We start from the raw sequence: 18,785 nt of genomic DNA, 5'->3' as shown, positions 1-18,785 counted from the left end.
CATTATGATGTCAGAAAGCTGGCTCTGGAATCCTGAGGGCTCCACTATGACACGTGCAAAGTTCCGTCTGAACTTTATATAAGACGGTGAGGCTCAGTCAGTCACTCAGTGTTGCCTGAGAGGGCAACACTGCAACAGCCGGCCGCCAGGCTGTCTTTTTTTTGCACAGCTAGTTGCCTCCAGGAGGCCACAAGAGGGAGACAAGGGACTGCAAAATGGAAAATAGGCATCCACCAACTTTACAGACAACTTCTCCTTGCTCCTACAACCTCCATCCTTGCACAGTTTGTTATTCTTCTAGGTAACATAGTAACAAATCCAAATTGCTGCTCTCTTTGTAGGCAAGCAAGGCTTTGTTGCAACTGCAATTCTTACTTCTTCTTGAAATGTAGGGACGACAGTACATTCCATCACATCCATCTAGTGTACACAGGTAGGTCCATTGTGGCGGGCAGGCGAGCGGGCGGGCTGCTTTATTGGCTGTTTGCTGTTCCCCTACTCCACTCCACTATTTGACTGTTGTGCTGCATCAATCAATCAATCAATCAATCAATCAATCAATCAATCAATCAATCAATCAATCAATCAGTGGCTGGCTCAGGTGCAGCTCTTTAACTTACCTAAAAGGGAGGGCGGAGAGAAGACAAGGAAGGTGAATGAGGTGTTCCAATGTGAAATGCCGGAAACACAGAAACACAGACGACACACAACAAGAGGTGGCAATCTATTCATTAATTGCATTTAATCAATGAGCTCATTATCACTCATGCATTGTCCAACAGGTGTTGAAATAATGGGATTAAAAGGGGAGATCCCTTTAGAAAGACAGAAACAATAGCAAAGACAAAAAACACTTTTGGAATCTGCTTTTAGTCAACACATAAGGAAAGGGTGCACCGGTCCTGGAAATACTGCAATACCAGGTCAATGCGTGGAGTGGACAGAGCAAGCTCTATTTCCATCTCCCTGTTCTAAAAATCCATTTAATATATGGTCCCCAGATAGGGGACGTATCAGATATTAAACTGATAAGAACAGATACTACACTTGATCTTAGCCAAAAGGCCGAGAAGCGATAACCCGAACGGGCCGCGCGTTGCCCGAGCCTGCCCGATACTGCTGTTCAGCCCTTGCAGCGATTCAGCCTACTTCTAGGCAATTCCATGGGGCCCTGCAGGCTCACACACTCACAGCTACACGGGAGGTGAATAAAGGCCGGAGAGGAAGCCAGACAGGATTTGCTTCTTTTGCTTGCACCACAATGCAGTGCTGAAAGAGGAGGAATCTACATAAAAACGCCTTCCTGGCAACGCCCAAATGCCCTGCTGCCATGCAGATAAACACTGGCAGCGGCAGCAAGTGCATGCCCACAGCCACCCCTTGTTCCTTCACACCTTGTATCAGCTGTAATCCAGTCCAGTCCAGTGCTGCCTGCTGAGCAGCACTGACCAACACTGCCTGGGCCCAGGCTTTTATCTCTGAGGCCCCATTATGATGTCAGAAAGCTGGCTCTGGAATCCTGAGGGCTCCACTATGACACGTGCAAAGTTCCGTCTGAACTTTATATAAGACGGTGAGGCTCAGTCAGTCACTCAGTGTTGCCTGAGAGGGCAACACTGCAACAGCCGGCCGCCAGGCTGTCTTTTTTTTTGCACAGCTAGTTGCCTCCAGGAGGCCACAAGAGGGAGACAAGGGACTGCAAAATGGAAAATAGGCATCCACCAACTTTACAGACAACTTCTCCTTGCTCCTACAACCTCCATCCTTGCACAGTTTGTTATTCTTCTAGGTAACATAGTAACAAATCCAAATTGCTGCTCTCTTTGTAGGCAAGCAAGGCTTTGTTGCAACTGCAATTCTTACTTCTTCTTGAAATGTAGGGACGACAGTACATTCCATCACATCCATCTAGTGTACACAGGTAGGTCCATTGTGGCGGGCAGGCGAGCGGGCGGGCTGCTTTATTGGCTGTTTGCTGTTCCCCTACTCCACTCCACTATTTGACTGTTGTGCTGCATCAATCAATCAATCAATCAATCAATCAATCAATCAATCAATCAATCAATCAGTGGCTGGCTCAGGTGCAGCTCTTTAACTTACCTAAAAGGGAGGGCGGAGAGAAGACAAGGAAGGTGAATGAGGTGTTCCAATGTGAAATGCCGGAAACACAGAAACACAGACGACACACAACAAGAGGTGGCAATCTATTCATTAATTGCATTTAATCAATGAGCTCATGACCTGCCTAGGTAGAGTCGTGTGTTAACCTTAAACCATACTATCCCCCACCCCCATTTAGTAACGACACATGACACCGAGGTTGGATGTGAAATGGCCACAGCAGCCGTTTATTAATTTCACAGTTTTATAAAAACAATTTAAATCCGAAACATTCGGATAACTAGTTAGGAATCCACCAGAGAATTCCTCCTAATAATTCACATGACCCAACATGGGTCAGAATCATAAATAACAATTAAACGTTAACATTAACCCGAGCAGAGGAAGTCCTTGAAGCCCCTTCAGATGTTCCTTTCAAGAACACACCGAATTAGCCATCTGCAAACCACTAATTACCTCCAGCCGTAAACCAGCTCGGAAGCACCGTTCACCTCTGCAGATGGCTCCAACCACTAGAAGTCCACTTCAAGGGGATAACACCCGTTGAAGCCCTCAAGTGATATACCGACCACTAGAAGTCCACTTCAAAGGGATAACACCCGATGAAGCCTTCAAGTGACATACCTTCTACCAGAAGACCACTTCAAAGGGATAACACCCGATGAAGTCTTCAACCATGTACCTTTTTTGGGGGACGCATACCCCCGATGCGACCCCCCCACCATTTTGTACTGACTGGCCTCAAGGACTCCCCCCGCCAGCTGCCATGACAACAGAACCTACTCCGGAAAAAAGAAAAACATGTTAAATAAACACACAAAATAAAACACAACGCTCATATACGGACGTACAGAAGACCTAAGGAGTAACAAAACAAGGGTGGGAGGGTGGGAGCTTTGCTTCTTGTGTATTACTCCTCCCGCTGCTTCCGGCTCAATGCCGAGAAACAGCGGGAAGCGCAGTAACGGCCCCCCCGTCCCCCCTAGCTCCTCCCCGTCCCTCCTTCAGCTCCTTCACCTTTCCCTCACCTCTTAACATTAACCCTTTCCCTACCAGGACGGTCATGTCGGCTTCCCTCAAGCCTGCAGCTGCGTCCAGCCTCTTCTTGACCTGCCTAGGTAGAGTCGTGTGTTAACCTTAAACCATACTATCCCCCACCCCCATTTAGTAACGACACATGACACCGAGGTTGGATGTGAAATGGCCACAGCAGCCGTTTATTAATTTCACAGTTTTATAAAAACAATTTAAATCCGAAACATTCGGATAACTAGTTAGGAATCCACCAGAGAATTCCTCCTAATAATTCACATGACCCAACATGGGTCAGAATCATAAATAACAATTAAACGTTAACATTAACCCGAGCAGAGGAAGTCCTTGAAGCCCCTTCAGATGTTCCTTTCAAGAACACACCGAATTAGCCATCTGCAAACCACTAATTACCTCCAGCCGTAAACCAGCTCGGAAGCACCGTTCACCTCTGCAGATGGCTCCAACCACTAGAAGTCCACTTCAAGGGGATAACACCCGTTGAAGCCCTCAAGTGATATACCGACCACTAGAAGTCCACTTCAAAGGGATAACACCCGATGAAGCCTTCAAGTGACATACCTTCTACCAGAAGACCACTTCAAAGGGATAACACCCGATGAAGTCTTCAACCATGTACCTTTTTTGGGGGACGCATACCCCCGATGCGACCCCCCCACCATTTTGTACTGACTGGCCTCAAGGACTCCCCCCGCCACCGCGAAACAGGCCTTGACCACCTTAAGCCTGTGAGTTCCTCCACACCACCACCGCCCTTTCTATGCCTTCTGCTATAGCCAAGCTCCAAATATCAATGCCAACCTCGGTCAGATGAACCCCGTCACTCCTCCAGAAATTCCCCAATCCTGACTCCAAATCCCTATGCCTCACGCAAATGCCCCCGTTCTTTGCCACAAAACGGGACACCGCCCGGTTAACTTTTATCCGAGCCTTATTGACTCTCTCCACCGATCTAGCTAACCGCCAATGCTTCCTTGGGACTATGTCCGACCACACTACCACCAACTTGGGATAAGATACCCACAAACACAACAAATCATGTTTGATATCCCGCACCAACTCACGAAAAGGGCGGACTCCTAAGTCATTCCCACCCACGTGCAACACTAAAACCTCCGGAACCCTATCAAGCCGCACATATGTCTGGAATTCCGCCAACACCCTGTTCCACGACATACCTCTAAACCCCAGCCAATGCACAACCGCATCCTGTCGCGGAATGCGCAACTGGCGACCATCCGGGCGGACGTCCGCCCTCAAAGCCCCCCAGTGCACGTACGAATGACCCATCAACCACACCAGACAAGGAGGCGAATCTGAAACGGAAAACACAGTTAGGCACCACCATATAACATTTGCAAGCATAAACAACAAAATTACAACATATGGGGGCGGACATAGGACTTAAACCTTTTTGACTCCCAACGACCAATACGCCTCACCCCCTCATCATCCAACCCCCAGCGCCCTGCTTCCGTTGCTGCGCCAATCCGGAAGGAATGAGATGAATATGAGCCTGCCGCAACCCCAACCGCCGTCAAACATTTTTTAAAAACAGCTCCAAACTGAAACCTGGACAAGAACGACCCGTCCACATGACGTAACAAAGGCAAATCTGGAGACCCCCTGTTTTTTGTAAAACCCCGCATGCACTCTACTGGGCACATGACCGACCCCGGGAGAGCGAACAAAACTATCAGTTTTCCCTTCCCTAATTGGTCAGTTTTTGATCTACGCAACCATACCTCCAACCGATCTGCAAAAAGGCTCACCTCCCCAGATCTCAGCCCCCCTGCCTGTTTAGTACTTGGCGACACCAACTCACCTATTCTAAATGCTCCGAAGAACGCCAACGAGAAAGCCAACCGAAACAAATCCCTTTCATCTGAAGAACGACATACCGATGCCAATGAACCGCCCAACAAGCCCAGCAAAGCAAACGACACCGGCCTTCTACTATCCGCCTCCACCCTACCTCTGCGCAACCCCTTCAAAGCCTGCGATACCAGAAATTCCTTCGATACATCCCGCAAGCCCCGCAACTTAAGCCCAAACGCCACCGCGGATATAAACCGGTTCACCTTCGCTACTGAAAACCCCCCCTCCCAGGCATCCCCTAACCAATACAAAAGTGCCACCAACCTGTCTCTATCCGTATTAACATCACCCAACTCTCTTACCCACTCCTCCCACTGCCTCCAACAAGCAGCATAAGCCCTCCACGTCGTGCGCGCCAAAGACCTTTGTAACAGCTGCTCTACGGGACCGATACCAGATCCCATAGATGATCCGGACACGCCAAACCGAGACGTTCCGCTCCCGGGGCCAATTGCCGAAACCGGTCCCACTGCGAGCGAGAAAGAGCATCAGCAACACAATTCCGTACACCCGGGACATGCACCGCCACCACCCACGCGTTCAGCGACAAACACACCAACACTAAATGTCGCAACAATTGAACTACCGGAGGAGAGGACGCCGTGATGTTATTAATGGCAAGCACCACCCCCATGTTGTCGCAGTAAAAACGGACCTTCTTATCCCTGAGCCTGTCCCCCCAAATGGTAGCCGCCACCACGATGGGAAACAGCTCGAGCAGGGCCAGATTCCGCGTCAATCCACTGGACACCCAGCTAGCCGGCCATTGACCTGCGCACCACGGACCTCCCCCGTAAGCTCCAAAGCCACCCGCCCCAGCCGCATCCGTGAAAATATTCAGATCACTCGTATCCTGCGCTGGGGCCATCCATAGCGAGCGACCATTGTACTGGCCCAAGAAGTCATCCCAAACCTGAAGATCAGCTCGGTGCTCCTCCTTGAGCCTCACAAAATGATGCGGCGCCCGCACTCCCGCCGTTGCCGCCGCCAACCTTCTACCAAACACCCTCCCCATCGGCATAATCCGGCAGGCGAAATTCAACTTCCCCAGCAGCGACTGAAGCTCCCTCAGCGACATTTTCTTCCTTCTACAAGCCCGTCGCACCTCCAGCCTCAAAGCACCCAGCTTATCCGCCGGGAGCCGACACTCCATTGCCAACGAGTCAATTTCGATTCCCAAGAAACAAATCGTCGCTACCGGGCCCTCCGTTTTTTCCGGCGCCAAAGGGATCCCAAAATCCCTCGCCACCTTCTGCAGGGCATGAAGCAAGTTACCGCAAACCGGCGAACCCCCCGGGCCAACGCACAAAAAATCATCTAAGTAATGGATCAACGAATCGACCCCGGATACTCCCCTCGTTACCCACTCCACGAAGCTACTAAACGCCTCGAAGTATGCACAAGAAAGAGAACACCCCATCGGAAGGCACCGATCCACGTAAAAGGCCCCATTCCAAAAACAACCCAACAGCCGTTGCTTTCTGGATGCACCGGCAACAACCTGAACGCCGCCTCGATGTCGGTTTTTGCTAGCAGCGCCCCCGGACCCGCAGCCCGCACTAACCCCACCGCCTTATCGAATGAGGTATAAACTACGGAACACAACTCGTGATCAATCCCGTCATTTACCGACGAACCTTTGGGATACGATAAATGTTGAATCAAACGAAACTTTCCGGGCTCGCGTTTAGGGACAATACCCAAAGGGGACACAACTAAATCTTTCACCGGCGACTCCACAAATGGCCCCGACATGCGCCCCAACGAAACTTCTTTTAACAACTTTTCCGACACGACTTCCGCATGCAAGTAAGCCGATTTTAAATTTCTCCGCGTAACCGGAACCTCATAAGGAGGCGGAGGAATAACAAAACCAACACTAAACCCTTCATAAAGCAACTTAGCTGCCGCCCTATCCGGATACTCATTTAGATAAGGGGCCATCCTTTCCACCCTCACCGGCGACACCCCCTTGACCAGCCCCGTGCTGGTTCCCGGACCTCTTTTTCCGCAGACATTTTGCCGCCCCGTGTGATGCCCCATTACACTCGGAGCACACGTGCTTGAACTTGCACGTGGCCCCGAACTTGCACTGGCCGTCATTGAATTGCCAGCAAAACCCCGCCTTTCCCCCGCCGCTTGGTCCACTCTGACTAGTCTGGCCTCCCTGGCCACCGCTCCCGGGAAAGGGCTGCCTAACCGGAGCCGTAACCCGTAACCAGAGAGCAATATCCTTCTGGTCCCACCGAATCGCCGGCCGAACCGCCTTCCGCTGACGGAATTGCTCATCATATCGCAGCCACGCCTGACCCCCATACGCCCTATGAGCCTCCCCAATAGCATCAAAATAACAAAATAACGCCGAACAATTTTCCGGCGCCTTTTCCCCTATCACACTAGCCAATATGGCGAACGCCTGCGACCAATTAACGAACGTCTGCGGGATAAGCCTATACCGCCGCCGTTCCTCCTCGTCCTTTTTACTCTCATCCCGCTTGCTCTTATCCAAATTGAATTTAGCCAGCGGCAAGAGAGAAAAAATTTCAACATATTCATCTTTCCAGATCCGATCACGCACCTCCTGCTTTAAATGCGCCCCCAACGGACCCTCAAAACAAACATACACCTCCCCCCGAGCACGATCGTCCATGCGCACTCGATCGCCGTCCTTCTGTGCCTTAGTCTGCACCGACACCGCGACCGCCTCTCTAACCGCCACCACAGGACGCGCCTGCAACGATCCCACTTCCCTGGGGCCTTCCCAAACTACCGCAGGGGACACTTCCGTTACTACCGGCGCCGCGGCCCTATCCAGGCGCCCCACCAGCTCCCGTAAGCAACCCACTAAATCTGCCAAACCCGCTCCGTCGCGTCCGCCCGCGCCACTACCGGCCCCCGATGCTATGCTAGCAGCCCCCCCGCCGACACCCGACATAAAAATCGCTGGATAAGACAATAATGGAGTTATACACTCACCGGGCTGCACAGGCGCTGTGTTCCCGTCAGCCGGACCATCCTGACCTCGACGATAGACGTCCAGTTCACCTTCCTCCAGTTCTTCTCTCGCCGACGACTGTCCCTCCCAACGACCTCTTCGGAAAGGGGATGAGGACGCGCTGACCGATGGGCCGGCAACCTGCCGCCCGACCGCCGGGACCCAGACTTCCGACCGGACCTGTTGCCTCGACGTCGCTGCAGATCTAGTCGTCCGTCTAGACGATCCTGACGAAGCCTGCCCCCTGGCCGGAACATCACCATGCGGGGCGGCCGTACCTTGCTCTCGACATCTTACATCTGATGGGGGAGGGGTGACAGGGAGCCCGGCCTGCGACTCCCTGCTTACCGCCGGACCCCGTCGCGGCCTGGGATTCCTGCCAGGACGCAGGGCCTGGGAAGGGGCGGTCCTCCCAGCTGCCTGGCCTGCAGCGTCCGGGATCGGGCTCCCTCTGCGACGCCGTGTCCGCGGGACTACCTCCGGACTCAGGCGCTCTGGAGGTCGGGACCGCCGAGAGGGACGGGTCGACACAGCCTGCATCGCCGTCACCCCTGCTACCGCTCTCTGCCTGCCCAGCGCAGGAGCGGTTGTTGCCGACTCCCCCCCCGCCGCCATAGCCATGCTCGTAGGGGGGCCGGGGGAGGGGAGCCTGTCCCTTACAACAGACCCCGAACGCCGTGCCCGACGTGGCGAAACGGCGTCCGGGATCCGCGTTAATGCAGCCACGGTCTCCTCCAGCCATCCGGGACCGTGGTGCACAGCAGCGGCACGCAGCCGCTCTAAAATCAGGGCCTCTGCCATACTAAAAAGCCGGGCAACGGGGAGCTTTGCTTCTTGTGTATTACTCCTCCCGCTGCTTCCGGCTCAATGCCGAGAAACAGCGGGAAGCGCAGTAACGGCCCCCCCGTCCCCCCTAGCTCCTCCCCGTCCCTCCTTCAGCTCCTTCACCTTTCCCTCACCTCTTAACATTAACCCTTTCCCTACCAGGACGGTCATGTCGGCTTCCCTCAAGCCTGCAGCTGCGTCCAGCCTCTTCTTTATCACTCATGCATTGTCCAACAGGTGTTGAAATAATGGGATTAAAAGGGGAGATCCCTTCAGAAAGACAGAAACAATAGCAAAGACAAAAAACACTTTTGGAATCTGCTTTTAGTCAACACATAAGGAAAGGGTGCACCGGTCCTGGAAATACTGCAATACCAGGTCAATGCGTGGAGTGGACAGAGCAAGCTCTATTTCCATCTCCCTGTTCTAAAAATCCATTTAATATATGGTCCCCAGATAGGGGACGTATCAGATATTAAACTGATAAGAACAGATACTACACTTGATCTTAGCCAAAAGGCCGAGAAGCGATAACCCGAACGGGCCGCGCGTTGCCCGAGCCTGCCCGATACTGCTGTTCAGCCCTTGCAGCGATTCAGCCTACTTCTAGGCAATTCCATGGGGCCCTGCAGGCTCACACACTCACAGCTACACGGGAGGTGAATAAAGGCCGGAGAGGAAGCCAGACAGGATTTGCTTCTTTTGCTTGCACCACAATGCAGTGCTGAAAGAGGAGGAATCTACATAAAAACGCCTTCCTGGCAACGCCCAAATGCCCTGCTGCCATGCAGATAAACACTGGCAGCGGCAGCAAGTGCATGCCCACAGCCACCCCTTGTTCCTTCACACCTTGTATCAGCTGTAATCCAGTCCAGTCCAGTGCTGCCTGCTGAGCAGCACTGACCAACACTGCCTGGGCCCAGGCTTTTATCTCTGAGGCCCCATTATGATGTCAGAAAGCTGGCTCTGGAATCCTGAGGGCTCCACTATGACACGTGCAAAGTTCCGTCTGAACTTTATATAAGACGGTGAGGCTCAGTCAGTCACTCAGTGTTGCCTGAGAGGGCAACACTGCAACAGCCGGCCGCCAGGCTGTCTTTTTTTTGCACAGCTAGTTGCCTCCAGGAGGCCACAAGAGGGAGACAAGGGACTGCAAAATGGAAAATAGGCATCCACCAACTTTACAGACAACTTCTCCTTGCTCCTACAACCTCCATCCTTGCACAGTTTGTTATTCTTCTAGGTAACATAGTAACAAATCCAAATTGCTGCTCTCTTTGTAGGCAAGCAAGGCTTTGTTGCAACTGCAATTCTTACTTCTTCTTGAAATGTAGGGACGACAGTACATTCCATCACATCCATCTAGTGTACACAGGTAGGTCCATTGTGGCGGGCAGGCGAGCGGGCGGGCTGCTTTATTGGCTGTTTGCTGTTCCCCTACTCCACTCCACTATTTGACTGTTGTGCTGCATCAATCAATCAATCAATCAATCAATCAATCAATCAATCAATCAGTGGCTGGCTCAGGTGCAGCTCTTTAACTTACCTAAAAGGGAGGGCGGAGAGAAGACAAGGAAGGTGAATGAGGTGTTCCAATGTGAAATGCCGGAAACACAGAAACACAGACGACACACAACAAGAGGTGGCAATCTATTCATTAATTGCATTTAATCAATGAGCTCATTATCACTCATGCATTGTCCAACAGGTGTTGAAATAATGGGATTAAAAGGGGAGATCCCTTCAGAAAGACAGAAACAATAGCAAAGACAAAAAACACTTTTGGAATCTGCTTTTAGTCAACACATAAGGAAAGGGTGCACCGGTCCTGGAAATACTGCAATACCAGGTCAATGCGTGGAGTGGACAGAGCAAGCTCTATTTCCATCTCCCTGTTCTAAAAATCCATTTAATATATGGTCCCCAGATAGGGGACGTATCAGATATTAAACTGATAAGAACAGATACTACACTTGATCTTAGCCAAAAGGCCGAGAAGCGATAACCCGAACGGGCCGCGCGTTGCCCGAGCCTGCCCGATACTGCTGTTCAGCCCTTGCAGCGATTCAGCCTACTTCTAGGCAATTCCATGGGGCCCTGCAGGCTCACACACTCACAGCTACACGGGAGGTGAATAAAGGCCGGAGAGGAAGCCAGACAGGATTTGCTTCTTTTGCTTGCACCACAATGCAGTGCTGAAAGAGGAGGAATCTACATAAAAACGCCTTCCTGGCAACGCCCAAATGCCCTGCTGCCATGCAGATAAACACTGGCAGCGGCAGCAAGTGCATGCCCACAGCCACCCCTTGTTCCTTCACACCTTGTATCAGCTGTAATCCAGTCCAGTCCAGTGCTGCCTGCTGAGCAGCACTGACCAACACTGCCTGGGCCCAGGCTTTTATCTCTGAGGCCCCATTATGATGTCAGAAAGCTGGCTCTGGAATCCTGAGGGCTCCACTATGACACGTGCAAAGTTCCGTCTGAACTTTATATAAGACGGTGAGGCTCAGTCAGTCACTCAGTGTTGCCTGAGAGGGCAACACTGCAACAGCCGGCCGCCAGGCTGTCTTTTTTTTGCACAGCTAGTTGCCTCCAGGAGGCCACAAGAGGGAGACAAGGGACTGCAAAATGGAAAATAGGCATCCACCAACTTTACAGACAACTTCTCCTTGCTCCTACAACCTCCATCCTTGCACAGTTTGTTATTCTTCTAGGTAACATAGTAACAAATCCAAATTGCTGCTCTCTTTGTAGGCAAGCAAGGCTTTGTTGCAACTGCAATTCTTACTTCTTCTTGAAATGTAGGGACGACAGTACATTCCATCACATCCATCTAGTGTACACAGGTAGGTCCATTGTGGCGGGCAGGCGAGCGGGCGGGCTGCTTTATTGGCTGTTTGCTGTTCCCCTACTCCACTCCACTATTTGACTGTTGTGCTGCATCAATCAATCAATCAATCAATCAATCAATCAATCAATCAATCAGTGGCTGGCTCAGGTGCAGCTCTTTAACTTACCTAAAAGGGAGGGCGGAGAGAAGACAAGGAAGGTGAATGAGGTGTTCCAATGTGAAATGCCGGAAACACAGAAACACAGACGACACACAACAAGAGGTGGCAATCTATTCATTAATTGCATTTAATCAATGAGCTCATTATCACTCATGCATTGTCCAACAGGTGTTGAAATAATGGGATTAAAAGGGGAGATCCCTTCAGAAAGACAGAAACAATAGCAAAGACAAAAAACACTTTTGGAATCTGCTTTTAGTCAACACATAAGGAAAGGGTGCACCGGTCCTGGAAATACTGCAATACCAGGTCAATGCGTGGAGTGGACAGAGCAAGCTCTATTTCCATCTCCCTGTTCTAAAAATCCATTTAATATATGGTCCCCAGATAGGGGACGTATCAGATATTAAACTGATAAGAACAGATACTACACTTGATCTTAGCCAAAAGGCCGAGAAGCGATAACCCGAACGGGCCGCGCGTTGCCCGAGCCTGCCCGATACTGCTGTTCAGCCCTTGCAGCGATTCAGCCTACTTCTAGGCAATTCCATGGGGCCCTGCAGGCTCACACACTCACAGCTACACGGGAGGTGAATAAAGGCCGGAGAGGAAGCCAGACAGGATTTGCTTCTTTTGCTTGCACCACAATGCAGTGCTGAAAGAGGAGGAATCTACATAAAAACGCCTTCCTGGCAACGCCCAAATGCCCTGCTGCCATGCAGATAAACACTGGCAGCGGCAGCAAGTGCATGCCCACAGCCACCCCTTGTTCCTTCACACCTTGTATCAGCTGTAATCCAGTCCAGTCCAGTGCTGCCTGCTGAGCAGCACTGACCAACACTGCCTGGGCCCAGGCTTTTATCTCTGAGGCCCCATTATGATGTCAGAAAGCTGGCTCTGGAATCCTGAGGGCTCCACTATGACACGTGCAAAGTTCCGTCTGAACTTTATATAAGACGGTGAGGCTCAGTCAGTCACTCAGTGTTGCCTGAGAGGGCAACACTGCAACAGCCGGCCGCCAGGCTGTCTTTTTTTTGCACAGCTAGTTGCCTCCAGGAGGCCACAAGAGGGAGACAAGGGACTGCAAAATGGAAAATAGGCATCCACCAACTTTACAGACAACTTCTCCTTGCTCCTACAACCTCCATCCTTGCACAGTTTGTTATTCTTCTAGGTAACATAGTAACAAATCCAAATTGCTGCTCTCTTTGTAGGCAAGCAAGGCTTTGTTGCAACTGCAATTCTTACTTCTTCTTGAAATGTAGGGACGACAGTACATTCCATCACATCCATCTAGTGTACACAGGTAGGTCCATTGTGGCGGGCAGGCGAGCGGGCGGGCTGCTTTATTGGCTGTTTGCTGTTCCCCTACTCCACTCCACTATTTGACTGTTGTGCTGCATCAATCAATCAATCAATCAATCAATCAATCAATCAATCAATCAATCAATCAATCAATCAATCAGTGGCTGGCTCAGGTGCAGCTCTTTAACTTACCTAAAAGGGAGGGCGGAGAGAAGACAAGGAAGGTGAATGAGGTGTTCCAATGTGAAATGCCGGAAACACAGAAACACAGACGACACACAACAAGAGGTGGCAATCTATTCATTAATTGCATTTAATCAATGAGCTCATTATCACTCATGCATTGTCCAACAGGTGTTGAAATAATGGGATTAAAAGGGGAGATCCCTTCAGAAAGACAGAAACAATAGCAAAGACAAAAAACACTTTTGGAATCTGCTTTTAGTCAACACATAAGGAAAGGGTGCACCGGTCCTGGAAATACTGCAATACCAGGTCAATGCGTGGAGTGGACAGAGCAAGCTCTATTTCCATCTCCCTGTTCTAAAAATCCATTTAATATATGGTCCCCAGATAGGGGACGTATCAGATATTAAACTGATAAGAACAGATACTACACTTGATCTTAGCCAAAAGGCCGAGAAGCGATAACCCGAACGGGCCGCGCGTTGCCCGAGCCTGCCCGATACTGCTGTTCAGCCCTTGCAGCGATTCAGCCTACTTCTAGGCAATTCCATGGGGCCCTGCAGGCTCACACACTCACAGCTACACGGGAGGTGAATAAAGGCCGGAGAGGAAGCCAGACAGGATTTGCTTCTTTTGCTTGCACCACAATGCAGTGCTGAAAGAGGAGGAATCTACATAAAAACGCCTTCCTGGCAACGCCCAAATGCCCTGCTGCCATGCAGATAAACACTGGCAGCGGCAGCAAGTGCATGCCCACAGCCACCCCTTGTTCCTTCACACCTTGTATCAGCTGTAATCCAGTCCAGTCCAGTGCTGCCTGCTGAGCAGCACTGACCAACACTGCCTGGGCCCAGGCTTTTATCTCTGAGGCCCCATTATGATGTCAGAAAGCTGGCTCTGGAATCCTGAGGGCTCCACTATGACACGTGCAAAGTTCCGTCTGAACTTTATATAAGACGGTGAGGCTCAGTCAGTCACTCAGTGTTGCCTGAGAGGGCAACACTGCAACAGCCGGCCGCCAGGCTGTCTTTTTTTTGCACAGCTAGTTGCCTCCAGGAGGCCACAAGAGGGAGACAAGGGACTGCAAAATGGAAAATAGGCATCCACCAACTTTACAGACAACTTCTCCTTGCTCCTACAACCTCCATCCTTGCACAGTTTGTTATTCTTCTAGGTAACATAGTAACAAATCCAAATTGCTGCTCTCTTTGTAGGCAAGCAAGGCTTTGTTGCAACTGCAATTCTTACTTCTTCTTGAAATGTAGGGACGACAGTACATTCCATCACATCCATCTAGTGTACACAGGTAGGTCCATTGTGGCGGGCAGGCGAGCGGGCGGGCTGCTTTATTGGCTGTTTGCTGTTCCCCTACTCCACTCCACTATTTGACTGTTGTGCTGCAATCAATCAATCAATCAATCAATCAATCAATCAATCAATCAATCAATCAGTGGCTGGCTCAGGTGCAGCTCTTTAACTTACCTAAAAGGGAGGGCGGAGAGAAGACAAGGAAGGTGAATGAGGTGTTCCAATGTGAAATGCTGGAAACACAGAAACACAGACGACACACAACAAGAGGTGGCAATCTATTCATTAATTGCATTTAATCAATGAGCTCATTATCACTCATGCATTGTCCAACAGGTGTTGAAATAATGGGATTAAAAGGGGAGATCCCTTCAGAAAGACAGAAACAATAGCAAAGACAAAAAACACTTTTGGAATCTGCTTTTAGTCAACACATAAGGAAAGGGTGCACCGGTCCTGGAAATACTGCAATACCAGGTCAATGCGTGGAGTGGACAGAGCAAGCTCTATTTCCATCTCCCTGTTCTAAAAATCCATTTAATATATGGTCCCCAGATAGGGGACGTATCAGATATTAAACTGATAAGAACAGATACTACACTTGATCTTAGCCAAAAGGCCGAGAAGCGATAACCCGAACGGGCCGCGCGTTGCCCGAGCCTGCCCGATACTGCTGTTCAGCCCTTGCAGCGATTCAGCCTACTTCTAGGCAATTCCATGGGGCCCTGCAGGCTCACACACTCACAGCTACACGGGAGGTGAATAAAGGCCGGAGAGGAAGCCAGACAGGATTTGCTTCTTTTGCTTGCACCACAATGCAGTGCTGAAAGAGGAGGAATCTACATAAAAACGCCTTCCTGGCAACGCCCAAATGCCCTGCTGCCATGCAGATAAACACTGGCAGCGGCAGCAAGTGCATGCCCACAGCCACCCCTTGTTCCTTCACACCTTGTATCAGCTGTAATCCAGTCCAGTCCAGTGCTGCCTGCTGAGCAGCACTGACCAACACTGCCTGGGCCCAGGCTTTTATCTCTGAGGCCCCATTATGATGTCAGAAAGCTGGCTCTGGAATCCTGAGGGCTCCACTATGACACGTGCAAAGTTCCGTCTGAACTTTATATAAGACGGTGAGGCTCAGTCAGTCACTCAGTGTTGCCTGAGAGGGCAACACTGCAACAGCCGGCCGCCAGGCTGTCTTTTTTTTGCACAGCTAGTTGCCTCCAGGAGGCCACAAGAGGGAGACAAGGGACTGCAAAATGGAAAATAGGCATCCACCAACTTTACAGACAACTTCTCCTTGCTCCTACAACCTCCATCCTTGCACAGTTTGTTATTCTTCTAGGTAACATAGTAACAAATCCAAATTGCTGCTCTCTTTGTAGGCAAGCAAGGCTTTGTTGCAACTGCAATTCTTACTTCTTCTTGAAATGTAGGGACGACAGTACATTCCATCACATCCATCTAGTGTACACAGGTAGGTCCATTGTGGCGGGCAGGCGAGCGGGCGGGCTGCTTTATTGGCTGTTTGCTGTTCCCCTACTCCACTCCACTATTTGACTGTTGTGCTGCATCAATCAATCAATCAATCAATCAATCAATCAATCAATCAATCAATCAGTGGCTGGCTCAGGTGCAGCTCTTTAACTTACCTAAAAGGGAGGGCGGAGAGAAGACAAGGAAGGTGAATGAGGTGTTCCAATGTGAAATGCCGGAAACACAGAAACACAGACGACACACAACAAGAGGTGGCAATCTATTCATTAATTGCATTTAATCAATGAGCTCATTATCACTCATGCATTGTCCAACAGGTGTTGAAATAATGGGATTAAAAGGGGAGATCCCTTCAGAAAGACAGAAACAATAGCAAAGACAAAAAACACTTTTGGAATCTGCTTTTAGTCAACACATAAGGAAAGGGTGCACCGGTCCTGGAAATACTGCAATACCAGGTCAATGCGTGGAGTGGACAGAGCAAGCTCTATTTCCATCTCCCTGTTCTAAAAATCCATTTAATATATGGTCCCCAGATAGGGGACGTATCAGATATTAAACTGATAAGAACAGATACTACACTTGATCTTAGCCAAAAGGCCGAGAAGCGATAACCCGAACGGGCCGCGCGTTGCCCGAGCCTGCCCGATACTGCTGTTCAGCCCTTGCAGCGATTCAGCCTACTTCTAGGCAATTCCATGGGGCCCTGCAGGCTCACACACTCACAGCTACACGGGAGGTGAATAAAGGCCGGAGAGGAAGCCAGACAGGATTTGCTTCTTTTGCTTGCACCACAATGCAGTGCTGAAAGAGGAGGAATCTACATAAAAACGCCTTCCTGGCAACGCCCAAATGCCCTGCTGCCATGCAGATAAACACTGGCAGCGGCAGCAAGTGCATGCCCACAGCCACCCCTTGTTCCTTCACACCTTGTATCAGCTGTAATCCAGTCCAGTCCAGTGCTGCCTGCTGAGCAGCACTGACCAACACTGCCTGGGCCCAGGCTTTTATCTCTGAGGCCCCATTATGATGTCAGAAAGCTGGCTCTGGAATCCTGAGGGCTCCACTATGACACGTGCAAAGTTCCGTCTGAACTTTATATAAGACGGTGAGGCTCAGTCAGTCACTCAGTGTTGCCTGAGAGGGCAACACTGCAACAGCCGGCCGCCAGGCTGTCTTTTTTTGCACAGCTAGTTGCCTCCAGGAGGCCACAAGAGGGAGACAAGGGACTGCAAAATGGAAAATAGGCATCCACCAACTTTACAGACAACTTCTCCTTGCTCCTACAACCTCCATCCTTGCACAGTTTGTTATTCTTCTAGGTAACATAGTAACAAATCCAAATTGCTGCTCTCTTTGTAGGCAAGCAAGGCTTTGTTGCAACTGCAATTCTTACTTCTTCTTGAAATGTAGGGACGACAGTACATTCCATCACATCCATCTAGTGTACACAGGTAGGTCCATTGTGGCGGGCAGGCGAGCGGGCGGGCTGCTTTATTGGCTGTTTGCTGTTCCCCTACTCCACTCCACTATTTGACTGTTGTGCTGCATCAATCAATCAATCAATCAATCAATCAATCAGTGGCTGGCTCAGGTGCAGCTCTTTAACTTACCTAAAAGGGAGGGCGGAGAGAAGACAAGGAAGGTGAATGAGGTGTTCCAATGTGAAATGCCGGAAACACAGAAACACAGACGACACACAACAAGAGGTGGCAATCTATTCATTAATTGCATTTAATCAATGAGCTCATTATCACTCATGCATTGTCCAACAGGTGTTGAAATAATGGGATTAAAAGGGGAGATCCCTTCAGAAAGACAGAAACAATAGCAAAGACAAAAAACACTTTTGGAATCTGCTTTTAGTCAACACATAAGGAAAGGGTGCACCGGTCCTGGAAATACTGCAATACCAGGTCAATGCGTGGAGTGGACAGAGCAAGCTCTATTTCCATCTCCCTGTTCTAAAAATCCATTTAATATATGGTCCCCAGATAGGGGACGTATCAGATATTAAACTGATAAGAACAGATACTACACTTGATCTTAGCCAAAAGGCCGAGAAGCGATAACCCGAACGGGCCGCGCGTTGCCCGAGCCTGCCCGATACTGCTGTTCAGCCCTTGCAGCGATTCAGCCTACTTCTAGGCAATTCCATGGGGCCCTGCAGGCTCACACACTCACAGCTACACGGGAGGTGAATAAAGGCCGGAGAGGAAGCCAGACAGGATTTGCTTCTTTTGCTTGCACCACAATGCAGTGCTGAAAGAGGAGGAATCTACATAAAAACGCCTTCCTGGCAACGCCCAAATGCCCTGCTGCCATGCAGATAAACACTGGCAGCGGCAGCAAGTGCATGCCCACAGCCACCCCTTGTTCCTTCACACCTTGTATCAGCTGTAATCCAGTCCAGTCCAGTGCTGCCTGCTGAGCAGCACTGACCAACACTGCCTGGGCCCAGGCTTTTATCTCTGAGGCCCCATTATGATGTCAGAAAGCTGGCTCTGGAATCCTGAGGGCTCCACTATGACACGTGCAAAGTTCCGTCTGAACTTTATATAAGACGGTGAGGCTCAGTCAGTCACTCAGTGTTGCCTGAGAGGGCAACA

General features: G+C 50.3%; 8 non-coding genes across 8 annotated transcripts; all 8 read right to left on the bottom strand.

Annotated features, from left to right (window-relative positions):
* Positions 1-886: 886 nt before the first annotated feature.
* LOC142686962 (U2 spliceosomal RNA) lies at positions 887-1,077 on the bottom strand. Its single transcript, XR_012856253.1, has one exon. It is a non-coding gene; the product is annotated as a U2 spliceosomal RNA (small nuclear RNA).
* An 8,136-nt stretch (positions 1,078-9,213) lies between these two features.
* Positions 9,214-9,404, bottom strand: LOC142686961 (U2 spliceosomal RNA). The gene has a single exon (XR_012856252.1). It is a non-coding gene; the product is annotated as a U2 spliceosomal RNA (small nuclear RNA).
* A 1,280-nt stretch (positions 9,405-10,684) lies between these two features.
* On the bottom strand, positions 10,685-10,875 carry LOC142686960 (U2 spliceosomal RNA). Its single transcript, XR_012856251.1, has one exon. It is a non-coding gene; the product is annotated as a U2 spliceosomal RNA (small nuclear RNA).
* A 1,280-nt stretch (positions 10,876-12,155) lies between these two features.
* LOC142686959 (U2 spliceosomal RNA) lies at positions 12,156-12,346 on the bottom strand. Its single transcript, XR_012856250.1, has one exon. It is a non-coding gene; the product is annotated as a U2 spliceosomal RNA (small nuclear RNA).
* Positions 12,347-13,646: 1,300 nt separating this feature from the next.
* LOC142686958 (U2 spliceosomal RNA) lies at positions 13,647-13,837 on the bottom strand. The gene has a single exon (XR_012856249.1). It is a non-coding gene; the product is annotated as a U2 spliceosomal RNA (small nuclear RNA).
* A 1,285-nt stretch (positions 13,838-15,122) lies between these two features.
* On the bottom strand, positions 15,123-15,313 carry LOC142686957 (U2 spliceosomal RNA). The gene has a single exon (XR_012856248.1). It is a non-coding gene; the product is annotated as a U2 spliceosomal RNA (small nuclear RNA).
* A 1,284-nt stretch (positions 15,314-16,597) lies between these two features.
* On the bottom strand, positions 16,598-16,788 carry LOC142686956 (U2 spliceosomal RNA). The gene has a single exon (XR_012856247.1). It is a non-coding gene; the product is annotated as a U2 spliceosomal RNA (small nuclear RNA).
* Positions 16,789-18,055: 1,267 nt separating this feature from the next.
* LOC142686955 (U2 spliceosomal RNA) lies at positions 18,056-18,246 on the bottom strand. The gene has a single exon (XR_012856246.1). It is a non-coding gene; the product is annotated as a U2 spliceosomal RNA (small nuclear RNA).
* Between the last annotated feature and the right edge of the window lie 539 nt (positions 18,247-18,785).

Source organism: Rhinoderma darwinii (assembly GCF_050947455.1).
Source record: "Rhinoderma darwinii isolate aRhiDar2 chromosome 5 unlocalized genomic scaffold, aRhiDar2.hap1 SUPER_5_unloc_19, whole genome shotgun sequence".
Lineage (NCBI taxonomy): Eukaryota > Metazoa > Chordata > Amphibia > Anura > Rhinodermatidae > Rhinoderma > Rhinoderma darwinii.
The sequence above is the reverse complement of the archived record's forward strand: the minus strand, read 5'-3'. Positions and strand labels throughout refer to the sequence as shown.